The 13,287-nt window shown below is 36.2% G+C and overlaps 1 pseudogene; it reads left to right on the plus strand.

Moving 5' to 3' along the window:
• LOC116138428 overlaps positions 1-12,177 on the plus strand; it is a 50,614-nt pseudogene extending 38,437 nt beyond the window's left edge.
• The last annotated feature ends 1,110 nt before the right edge of the window (positions 12,178-13,287 follow it).

Consider the following 13,287-nt stretch of genomic DNA (forward strand, 5'->3'; position numbering starts at 1 on the left):
TATGGTTGAAAACCCGTAATATTGTCTGGGAACATCTCTGTGTTAGTAACTGCTGGTTTCCTGTCAAATTTTGATAGTGATATTTGGCAATTAATTCTGGAATTTTTTTATTTCAGACATCTTATGTACAAAATTTTCATAATTATTGGGCTTAAAAATTTGTCATAAGGTTGTTTTGAGCTCTCTCGTTAGGGTTAGTATAAACTTTTGGATGGCTGAAAATCACAAGGTTTCTTCTTGGGAGTATAACTGCTTTACTTGGAATAGTAATGGTATGGAAAGTTTCTATTCTACGAGATTCTTTGTTTACTCGTGTTCCACGTAATTCCAGTACTGGTGCATAACTTCTATCATTACTAGGCATATGCAACTGAAGTTATGCGTGGAGAGCACCAAGCTTTAGGATTGCCAGGAGTAAGCATATTTCTGTATGAATAAAAGTATTTTACTGCGGTGTGAGTTGACAACTGTAGTCTAATTTCAGGTGAGTACAGCATAGGGCATAGGACTTATCATGGGCTATCAGTGGGTGATTGTTTTGCTCAGGTACTTATATTTTTGGCTTCTTGTGCCAATAAATACATCTTGTAGATAATATTTCCTTTCTGCTTTATTATTGAAAAATATTCCATTTTCAAGTAATTTGAAGTCCTTATGAAATGCCAATCATTGAGGATTTTTCCCTAGTTGTCCAAGTATCTTCTCCAATCTCATTTTAATCCTCTGTTTTAAAACCAGATCGGACCGGGACTCAACAGCTTCTTCGGTCCGGTTCAGGTCTTAGGGGTTTTTTTTTGTAATATTTTAAAATTATAAGGGTTAATTTGTAATCTTATAGGGGTGTTTTGGAGATATGTCAAAAGTTTAGAGATTAATTGGTAATTTTTGGGGTATTTTTAAAATAAATAAAAAACTTAGGAACTAATTTGAACTTTTTAAGGGGAATTTTTGTAATATATTAAAATTTAAGGGATTAATATGTAATTTTTTAAAAATAAAATTGTCGCTAATATCATCGGTCCAATCGGCTGGTCCAACCAGTTGGATTGGTTGACCTGTGACCCAGGCAGCAAAACGAGTTGCCCTCTGGTCCGGGTTTTAAAACAAAGTTTTATATCTATTGTTAACATCCCCATACACCACATAGTCCATGTGCCCATGTCCTTTTCATTTTGTTTTCTGTTTGCAAAGCAAGGTACTTATCCTTTGGGATAACTTTCACTATTCAGCTAGCCAGAGTAGTATCCAAACATATTCTCTAAAGAATCTTTATTTGGGAAGTAAGTAAACTTTAGCTCTTGTCATTTTATTATTTTTCATTTTCTTTCTGTAAGATGTTAAAAGTATGATGGTACTCTGAAACATGAAATTTATGCAGGTTTCCATACTTCGTGCCCTGCTTTGTTATATCACTTATTGCTTTGGGAGTAACTATGGCTTCTTGCTGGCTTCCGGTACATAATTTATGTTATTTATGACTTCAAAATAACATTATTGCTATTGTCTAATCTCAGCCATTATATTATATGAAATTATTGATTTGGACTACTATTTGTTCTAAGTAAGATGCATTTTCATGTAATTCTTTCCTAACATATTAGGACAGTTTCCTATCATAATGAAATTGACTAACTGTGACTTACTTTGGGGTAAAAATTTATCTTATAGACATTTCCATTTTCTTTGCCATCATATTTCATGAGGCTCTGATTTTGCAGATTATCACTATCAAAAGATCTTATATGGCTTGTTGCCCTTGGAACTGGTAAGGGATCCCGTCACATATCAAATTTTTCTTTAAATTTTTTTTGTATATCATCTCTTATACTCTCTTCTTTGAGTTAATTTTTTCAGCATTGCCAATATCATAGTGAGTGTAATTGTTATCTTCCATTTGTTTATACATATATATAAAGAGGAAGTGGCATGGACAACAGTTTTAGCATGCTATTCCTTCTTTGGTAATATTAATGTTTCATGGAGTATCTAGAATACTTCTTGCCATCCATTTGTGTGATTAAAATAAGAACCTCTTTGGTTGGACTTATTTAATGGCCGAAATAATTTATTTAAAGTTGGAAGCGTTTTTGAAAAAATCTTAGATATTTTTGTTGCATTTCAAAAGTGTTTCTAGGATTTTAAATGAAATGTTTTATTGTTTCTAGCTTATATAAAGTATTGAATTTCTATAAAAATCTTGTTCCTATTTCATAAATTTGATTTATTCTTTCTCCTATATTAAAGTTTTTTTTTTTTTTTTTGGTAGTCTAAGACCTCAAAGTTCTTTTACATTTTTCTAACTAAACAAACTAACAATCTTTTCATAAAAATTATGCTCTTATAAGCTCTCCACTAGTGAGCTCTTCTACCATAAGCCTAGTTGAATAAGTCGTTGCTTACCAATGAACCCACCAATAAAAAATTGAAAGTAAACATCCTTGAGTCTATCAAACTTGATTAATTGCACAAAACTGCTGGTCAACTTCCTTAATAGTATCTTCTCCTATCTATGGAAATACAGAACCTTTTCAAAACTTCTTGTTAATGCAATGGTTTTTACAGGTTTTCTCTTTTATTTATTATTGAATATCAAGTTAGGGATTTTCATATTTCGAAAAGAGAGGAAGATAAAGGCTACTATGCTGGCTATGTAGGTGAGTTATTTTCCATTTCTTCCTCTTTAATATCGGCATATATAAATGTATTAAAAAAACAATTGTTCTTATAATCACTGCATTTTATTTCCTCTTAATACCTCGAAGGATCTTCATTTATGCTTTGCAGAGCTTTGACTTCTGGGGAAAAATTGCTGACTGATATGGCCAAAAACCTATAATGATTTTTGGGACTCTTGGATTGTTACTAATTTCCCATATATATAACTTTATTTTTATTTTATTTTTTTTTTTAATTTTGGGGGGTAAGTGTATAACTTGATTTTGATACTTAACTTTCAAACAATTTTTAATTATGTGGCTTAAAATTTGGTTATAGGGTTATTTTCAATACTCTTTTTGGGCTGAGTATAAATTTTTGGATGGCCATTATCATAAGGTTTCTTCTTGGGAGCTTGAATGGTTTACTTGGACCAATCAAGGTATTGAAAGCTTGTTTATTTGAGTAATTTGAAATTCCAATATTTATAACTTAGAGATAATTGCATTTATTGGCCTGAGGTTTGGCCATACTATTCTAGATTTAGTAGTTTAAACTACTAGAATTTACCTTCCTAATTTTGACAAGTGTTTAACCCACATAAGAGAAGAATAGATAATTTACTCGTCTCTACGTAAAAATGTTGTTCTGGAGTTGGGATGTGATTAGCAGTTGTTAATTTGAAGGGAATATTTCCTGGTATTTGTAAGTTCCAAGATCTTGAATATTGGACCAAAAGCTCAGGGTGGATTAAGTCTTTCTCTCGTCTTGCATAACTTCTTTCATTTCCAGGCATATGCAACTGAAGTTTTCCGAGAAGAATACCAAGCTCTAGGATTGTTAACAATGAGCTTAATTATTTGTCTACGACTGATTTGAGTTAACAAAATCTGTTGCATCAAAATTTAGAACTAGTGTATATTTTAATCTCAGGTTAGTACAACATGGGGCATAGGATTGATCATTGGTCCAACTATTGGTGGTTTTCTAGCTTAGGTAAATCTCTATACTTTTAGCTTCTTATGCAAACAAATACATCTTGCAGATAATAGTTTTTTTTTTTTCAACTATTATTGAAAAATGTTCCATTTTTAGGGGGTAATTTGTAATATTTATAAAATATTCATGACACATTAATTTCTTTTTCCTAGTTTAAGCCATTTGGCCAACAAAGTTATTATTATGTAAGTATCTGATAAGCTGGTAGTGCATAAAGTGTACACCCTTAAGGGGCGTAATAGACATTAAGAAGGTTGTTAAGGGAAAGGGTCCACAATTCACAGGTGTCATGGGTAGGAGTCTGTTAGGAGAATATGATTTTTGTGAGTTAGGGCAATTGTGGAAAGGGGATAGTATATAAACAGGTAGAGTCTAGCAGCAGTATTCAGCTTATTTGGTTGATAAAACAGTGGAGGTTCCTGGCTCCTTGAAACGCCAGGATTTATGGTTACAGTTCCAGTTCATTCCATTTTCATCTGTTTCCCATTTATCTTTCTATTATCTAATTAATACAAATAGTGCTGAGATTGCATATTCTGTTTATTGCGTTATATTGGTTGTGGATTGACTGTGTGTTGGTTTCTTGTGTGAGAATTATTGCTGGTTAGTTGTGGATTGAGTTTGACTGCAGGTGATCGTATCAATTGGTATCAGAGCCAGAGTAGGGAATGGTAAAATCTAAAATGGAGAATAGGATGGATAACGTAGAGAAGGAGATGAATACAGTAAAGGAAGACATAGGAACTAGATCGGGAATACAGTGGGAAAGAAGATAAAAAGAACACACGTAAGCTAGAGTTGCCAGTCTTTAATGGCGAGGATCCGTTTGGATGGTCTTTCAGAGCAGATCGTTACTTTACCATCAACCGTTATCAAGAGACGGAAATGGTGGAAGCAGCAACAGTTTGCATGGAGGGGAGAGCTCTGAGCTGGTATCAATGGGTGGAATCCAGAGCACCATTTCAGTCATGGGAAGCATTCAAAATAACATTGATTAATGGTTTTTGGCCATCATTTAAGGGATCTGCATATGAGGCTTTAGTAGCCTTGAAGCAAGACGGGACAGTCACAAAGTATAGGGAATAGTTTGAAGCCAACGCTGCGCCATTGAAGGATCTGGGTGAAGATCTGTTGAAGGGAATCTTTGCGAATGGGTTAAAGGAAGAAATAAAAGCAGAGTTGTGTTTGTCTCAGCCCACTTCATTATTTGGGCTGATGGATCAAGCCCACAGGGTTGAGGAAAGGAATTGGGTACTTGAAAAACAAAGGCCCAGGCCATTTAAAAATCAAATGGGCCGAGGGGAGCCCTATTCACGGGTCAGCCCAAACCTGGAATCCACGCGTACTAATTGGTGGAACTCCAGAACAAAGCCCCCAGATCCCCTTTCGTTTTCGTCAAACTTCAACAAAGGACCTGAGCGAAGAGAGAAAGCAACTGAGTCTGTGGGGTCCGTCAACCGGAACGACAACTTTCGGCGACTATCCGATGCCGAAATACAGTACAAGCAAGAGCGAGGGCTGTGTTACCGCTGTGACGAGAAATTTGGGCGAAACCACAGGTGTAAAAACAGATCTCTGCAAGTGCGGTTACTTCTGGATGACGAAGATACAAACCCACCAGAAGTTGAGACAGAAACTGATGAGGAAGCCAACGGTGAAGGTAAATCCTTAGCTCTTTCGATGAACTCCATAGTGGGTATTTCGTCGGGAAAACTTTGAAGTTAAAAGTGCAGATTGGGAATGAAAGTGTGGTGGTGTTGGTGGATAATGGGGCTTCCCACAATTTTGTTTCCCATGAAGTTGTACAGAAGCTAGGGCTGAAGGTGGATAAGGGGGAGACCTTTTGGAGTTATGGTTGGGAATGGATGTACCATTCGGGGAGAAGGAATTTGTAAAGCAGTGAGGCTGAAGCTCCAGGGGCTTGAGATCCAGCAGGAGTTTTTTCTGTTTGAATTAGGAGGTGCAGACGTTGTGTTGGGAATTACATGGTTGAGTAGTTTGGGGGATGTGAGTGCCAATTGGAAGAGTCTAACGATGGAATTTGATTGGGAAGGAAAGAGGGTAAAACTGCGAGGGGATCCTCTACTGGTAAAGACTGAGGTCTCACTGAAAACTATGGTCAGGTCTTTGCATGCTACGGGAACTGGCTACGTAGTGGAGTTTGGAGCTATAGGGCTAAAGGAAGAGCCAATGCAGGAGGAAACTGACCTTGGAATATTAGAGGTGATAGATAGTTACCCCCATCTGTTTGACCAGAATCCTCAATTACCACCCCATAGGGCCCATGACCATGCCATAAAACTTCAACCAGGTTCCAAACCACCCAATATCTGACCCTACAAATACCCGTATTTTCAGAAGAATGAAATCGAGAAGCTGGTTGGGGAAATGTTGACTGCCGGGATTATACAGCCTAGTGTTTAGCCCGTACGCCAGCCCTGTCCTATTAGTCAAAAAGAAGGATGGGAGTTAGCGATTTTGTGTGGATTACTGGGCATTAAACGATATTACAATACCCGATAAATTCCCAATACCAACTATTGAAGAGTTACTTGATGAATTGGCCGGGACAACGATTTTCACAAAACTGGATTTAAGGTTAGGATACCATCAAATTAGGGTGCAAGAGGTTGATGTTCCCAAGACAGCCTTTCGCACTCATGAGGGGCATTACGAGTTCCTTGTGATGCCTTTCGGACTCACTAATGCGCTCTCAACATTTCAAGCTTTAATGAACTCAGTCTTTAGGCCTGTCCTCCGTAAATTCATCTTGGTCTTCTTTGATGACATCCTTGTGTACAGCCCTTGCATCTCCACACACATCCAGCATTTACAACTAACCTTTCAGATTTTGCAGGAACACAAGCTAGTTGTTAACAAGAAAAAATGCTCGTTTGGCCAATCTAAGCTAGAGTATTTGGGTCACATGGTTTCAGAAAAAGGAGTAGAGGCAGATCCGAAAAAGATTGAGGCCATGGTGTCATGGCCGCGACCTGTGAATGTGAAAGGATTGAGAGGATTTCTTGGGCTGACAGGTTATTATCGGAGATTCGTAAAAGGGTACGGTTCACTCAGCTACTGAAAAAAGACTCCTTTATTTGGAATGATCTGGCGCAAATGGCTTTTGATCGGCTCAAAGAAGCCATGACTACTGTTCCAGTTTTAGCTGTTCCAGATTTCACACTTCCGTTTGAAATTCAGACAGACGCATCCGAAAGAGGTCTTGGGGCTGTGTTAGTACAGCAGTCTCGACCTATAGCCTTCCTCAGTAAGGCATTCTCCCCTACAACCAAGTTGAAATTAGTTTACGAAAGAGAATTGATGGCCATTGTCTTTGCGGTCAAGAAGTGGGGTCACTATTTGCTTGGCAGAAAATTCATAATTAAGATTGATTAACGTAGCCTCCAATTTTTAACGGACCAAAGATCGAAAACCACGGAGCAACACAAATGGATTTCCAAGCTGATGGGTTTTACCTTTGAAATTCAGTACTATCCAGGGGTTTCCAACCGAGTAGCAGACGCTCTTTCAAGACGGGAAGATGGGACTGAATTGGCCAACCTTACACCCCTATCGGTGGTACAGTTTTCGGAGTATGAGGACATGGCATCGGAGGCCCAAACAGATCCGAAACTCAAGGAAATCATACAGGACCTTCTCCTTAATTCTTCTAGTCGACCTAACTACCATCTCTGTAGGGGTTGCCTATTCTATAAGGACAGGTTGGTTATTCCAAAAGGGTCCAGATTTGTCTCCATATTACTGGCTGAGTTTCATCAGAGTCCTAGTGGAGGCCACTCGGGGTTCTTCAAAACATACAAGAGAGTCTATTCGGTAGTTTATTGGGAGGGCATTCGGGGAGATGTACAACGCTATATTAAGGCCTGCACTACCTGTCAACTAAATAAACAGTTGTCATTAAAACCAGCCGGACTCCTCCAGCCCCTGCCCATTCCAAATCAGGTTTTTGAGGATCTCTCTATGGACTTTATAGGGGGACTACCACGTTCAAAAGGAGTGGATACCATTTTTGTAGTCGTTGACCGCCTTACCAAGTACATCCATTTTTTTAGTCTCGGTCACCCCTACCATGCAAAGGATGTGGCTGCCATATTTGTTAAAGAAGTAGTCAGGCTCCACGGTTTCCCTAATTCCATTGTTTTTTACAGAGACAAACTTTTTATGAGCCAATTTTGGCAGGAGTTGTTCAAAGCTACCGGCACTGTTCTGAGATTTAGTTCGGCTTACCATTCACAGACAGATGGGCAAACGGAGGTGGTCAATAGGTGCCTCAAGGCATATCTCCGCTGTTTCTGCAGTTCTCAGCCACGGTAGTGGCCTATGTGGCTTACTTGGGCAGAATATTGGTATAACACAACCTATCACGACTCCATTCGAATGACTCCATTTAAGGCCCTCTATGGACGAGACCCCCCCCCACACTTTTAAAGTTCACAGACTGCCCTTCAGCCATGGAAGATATCAATGTCCAAATGACTGAGAGAAATGCCATGTTAAAGGAGCTTAAGGATAATTTAGCTGTGGCTCAAGCTCACATGAAGCACAATGCTGACTTGCATCGGCGAGACGAGTGCTTCTAGCTTGGTGATTCAGTTTTTCTGAAGCTACAACCCTACAGGTTTAAGTCCCTTGCCCGGAAATTGAATGAAAAACTCAGTTCGCGTTTCTATGGTCCCTACACTGTTTTGCCACGAATTGGACCAGTGGCTTATAAATTGGATCTGCCCCCCACAGCCCATATTCATTCTGTCTTCCATATTTCTCAGCTCAAGAAGAGCTTACATCAATCGGTGCCCATCCAGCCCCTTCCGGAATCACTCTTTGAAGACTTGGAATTATTGGTCCAACCAGAGGTTGTTCTCTCTGTGCGTACTCTATTAGATGGGTCTAAGGAGGTTCTCATCAAATGGCAAAATTTACCTGAGTTTGAAGCCACCTGGGAACCATTTGACGTGATTAAAATGCAGTTTCCTCAGTTTCACCTTGAGGACAAGATGACTCTTCAAAGAGGGGAAGGGGGGGTATTGATAAGCCGATAGTGCATAAAGTGTACACCCTTAAGGGGCGTAATAGACATTAAGAAGGTTGTTAAGGGAAAGGGTCCACAATTCACAGGTGTCATAGGTAGGAGTCTGTTAGGAGAATATGATTTGTGTGAGTTAGGGCAATTGTGGAAAGGGGATAGTATATAAACAGGTAGAGTCTAGCAGCAGTATTCAGCTTATTTGGTTGATAAAATAGTGGAGGTTCCTGGCTCCTCGAAACGCCAGGATTTATGGTTACAGTTCCAATTCATTCCATTTTCATCTGTTTCCCATTTATCTTTCTATTATTTGATTAATACAAATAGTGCTGAGATTGCATATTCTGTTTATTGCGTTATATTGGTTGTGGATTGACTGTGTGTTAGTTTCTTGTGTGAGAATTATTGCTGGTTGGTTGTGGATTGAGTTTGACTACAGGTGATTGTATCAGTATCTAATTTGATTATTTAAGTCTAACAATTTTTCTTACCCTGTAACGTGGATCCAATTTTAAATTTATATGTATCTAATGAAAATAGAGCCAAGATTACTCTAAGCATTTTTTTTTTCTTTTGATCATGTATCTCCATTTTGTTTTTCTTTTGTGAAGTGTTTTTTTTTTTTTCTTTCTTTCTAATTTTTCTGGATAATTTTGCAATTCAACCAGCAGAGAAATAATCCAAATATATTTTCCAAAGAGTCCTTGTTCGGAAAGTGAATGTTACTTTGTTTTTTTAATTCAAATCTTTTCTGTTAAGATGTTTAAAATATTTTGATTCTGAATATAAAATTAATGCAGATTTCCATACTTCTTGCCCTACCTTTGTATATCACTCTTTGTTTTGGGGGTAACCATTTTTGCTTGCTAGCTTCCAGTACGTAATTCTATTATTGTTAATTTTTATGACTTATTATAGTGAATCCTTGATGCCGTTATTAACCAAATCGATCTTCCTGATTAAGGTATTCTCCTTATCTGAGCTTTCTTGAGTTTTACGGATCTCATAATACTTGTGCATTTTTGGTTTATTTATTGTTTAATATATTTCTATTTTGTAACTATCGGTCACAAGCTTTTAAAAACTCAAGTAAAAGTTCAAATCAAGAGAGAATCCTGATCTATCTCCTTATGATTGGATGATTATACCCTATAATGGATGTTGGTATAATCATCCAATCATAGAGGAAGTCTATCTCACTCGCATTGACATGTTACTCCATGATTGGATGGTTGTATCAATATTCGTTTTGCAGATGATTTTTTTGAAGTATTGTCCTTAAATATATTTGGTTATTATAGGAGACATTGCATATGTACAATGAAGAGAGTAATATATCTTGTAATGTCTTATATGATGCTTTGGAATCTGCATCCTATGAGTCTAATTCAAAATTTGAGAAACAAGGTGAGAGAATAAAGGCATCTAGTTCTAAGAAAAGCCTAATGAAGAATTGGCCGTTGATGTCTTCCATTTTCGTTTACTGTCTCTTTTCACTTCGTGATATGGCTTACATTGAGGTACCTATCTATCTGATTTTAGATGGTGAATAATATTTTTACTTCTGCTAATAATCAAATTAATTGATTAGATGAAACTGTTCTTACTTCTATAGATTTTTTCACTGTAGGGTGTTAGCCCTAGGAAGTATAGAGGTTTGAATTATTCAACTGAAGATGTTGGTTAAGTTCTTGCAATCACAGGTCTAAAATGTATACTCATATTAATATATAATCGTAGAAAGATAACAATATTTCAGTGATGCATGTCGGTGTCGGAGCAAGTGGTTTTTTCGATGAAAGTTGTCTGTGTTGGAACAAATATCGTCAGAGAATAACAAATTTCTTGCATGCAATGATATTCCTCTTTTATTTTTAATCATCTTTAACAATATGAATTCTTTTTCCTAATTATTGGTTCAGCCTTATAATCTATCAACTTTGTTTGCATCCATTTGTGGTGAGGATTTTTGGACTAATAACGGTTTGCACGCATTGCAAGGGTGAAAAATCATCCATCCTCAATTAATAAGTTTTAAATATTTATATTTACTTTTTCATTCATTTTATGTCGCGTCACTTTGTATAAATTTCTTTATGAAAAGACTTTAATTTATATATATAATACTATTCAAATCTTAAACACCATTTAGCATTTCTTTTAGTTTCTTCATTAATTTAAAATGTTTATTTATGAAAAAAAAAATCTGAAAATATTTGCATGCATGTTTAAGTTGACTTGATTTATTATCCATAGGTTTTATCCATACCTCTTTTGACAAGCTGCCCTTACCGCAATGTTATCAGGATTCACACTTGCCTTCTCTCTGAACTGCGCTTTTGTGACGAAGAATATTTTATCTGTAAGGATGAAAAGAAACTCTAAGCTAACATTAATTTAATTAATAATTTTCCTTCAGGTAACATATTTTCAAAATTAATACTTTATATTAATATGTTTTTTTCCTGATAACAAGGTGTCCATTACAACAGGATTGTTTCTTCTACAAAATGGAGCAGTGGTACATTTCCAAATTATATATATAATCAGTTTCAAGCGTGGATATATAGTCCTACTTTCTAAAATACAGACTTATTTTTTACATTGAGAACTGTAAAATTATCGTTTAGTGTTTATTACCACCATTAATGAAAAAAGTTCACGATTCGTAGACAATTTTCGTGTATATCTATATCTCAAATTGATTTGATCAAATATGGTTTAAAAAAAAAAAAAAAAAAAAGGACCAGGATCAAAGAGGAGCTGCTAATGGAATTGCTACAATTGCAATGTCACTTTTCAAACCTATTGGTCCTACTGGAGGAGTTGCAGTGGAAGTGTCATGAATAATTTTTTTAACAAATAGGAATGAATTCATTAAATCATATTGAAAAATGTAATACTTTCTTACAAAATAATACAGTAAATTAAATCTTTAAATCTCTTAGCATTTTTTATTTGTAATTCGCTAATTTCGGTCTTAATTTGTAAATATTCTTAGGCACAAAAGCGTCAAGATGTTGTCTTTCTCCTAGGTATGAATATATAAAATTTCTCACAACGAATGCTTGTTCGCTCAACGTTATGTTTGTTTTAGAAAAAAATAGAATATCATGAAGGTATAACATCTAGTAAAAATTCTCATAATCCAACAGACACGTCAAATTAGTTATATCACAAACTAATGTATTTATGTCATTTATACAACTAATTAATATGATAGATGGTAGTGTAGTACCATTGATGTATACACCACCCCTAGTAGCTTGTTTTATAACATTGGCTCTTTGATTTAAGTAGTTTTCATACATTCTGTTTCCAAATTGTAAAAAGCAAATATAGAAATGTAGAGTTACTTTAATTCTTAAACTAAAAACTCATATGCAGATGACCAAATGGTTTTCTTTATCCTGAATGTGGTTGAGGCAATTGGAGTAATATCCACCTGCAAACCTTTTCTAACCCAATGCCTTGAGTAAAGATAGATGTATTGATTCAACTGCTCAAGCCAAACCCTTGAACATTATAAATTTGATAGGGTTCATCATCGTATTGTATAATTGTAAAAGTCGATTTACGCTTTCAATTTTGTGATAAATTAACATAGTATCAAAGCTTTACATAGATAATGAACTTGCTTCAATTTTTAGGCCATTCTTATTGCTTTTGAGGTGTAATAATTGAAGCATTAGTCGTGTATGAAATTTTGTTTTGAAATTGGAAATATTGGGAATTAATAGTAGTTTTTTAGTTGATCCCTTCCAAATACAAATTAATCTATTATCTTAACATTATTGGAAGGATGGTGCAAATCAAGGATTGACTTCCATTTCTGTACCTTAATTATTTGTAATATTATGCAGATTGTATTATTGAAAATCATTTCTTTCCTTTTTGTTACATTTTCTTCTTGTATAAGAATGCAACAATTGTACAAGAGTGGGAGACAGAAAAGAAATATAAAAATGATTTCTTTATCCTTATCTTTGAGCTTTCTCTGGTATTCTTGCCATCTCTAGCTCAGTCTCTTCTTTCTAACATGGTATCAGAGCCCCCTCTGATCTTCCGCTTGTTTTTTTGAAATTATTTGGTTTATTCTCTCTGGTCATTGTATCAATTTCTTGCAAAATAACAAAAGACTGCTTAGGATACCGAAGATGAAAACCAAAACTCTCTCAGCCAAAATGACCAAGATTCAAACACAAATGGATCCAACTAGCCCAAAGTCTCAAACCCATTCATCTTAGACTTCTGAAACAAGCCAGGGTTCTGACTCAAACCCTAACCAAAACCAAAACCAAAACCCTCAAACACCACCGATCTTCTTTATGAGCCCAACCCAAAATCAGTTGTGTCAAAACCCGTACTCATTTCCCATTTAGGCTATTCCATTTCACAATCCGAACCATCTTGAAACCGTTGATCCGCTTTATGCCTCACCATCAGACGGACCAGATTGGGTCCTTGTAAAACAACCTCTTGTCGGACTGAAGGAGTATGCCTCTTAGGCCCGCAATTTTCGGTGAGCTCTCATCACCAAGGATAAACTTGGTTTCATTGATGGCATTGTTCCCATGCCATCCGAAACA

The sequence above is a fragment of the Pistacia vera genome, unplaced genomic scaffold (genome assembly GCF_008641045.1).
Source record: "Pistacia vera cultivar Batoury unplaced genomic scaffold, PisVer_v2 Contig11, whole genome shotgun sequence".
In the NCBI taxonomy this organism is placed as follows: Eukaryota; Viridiplantae; Streptophyta; class Magnoliopsida; order Sapindales; family Anacardiaceae; genus Pistacia; species Pistacia vera.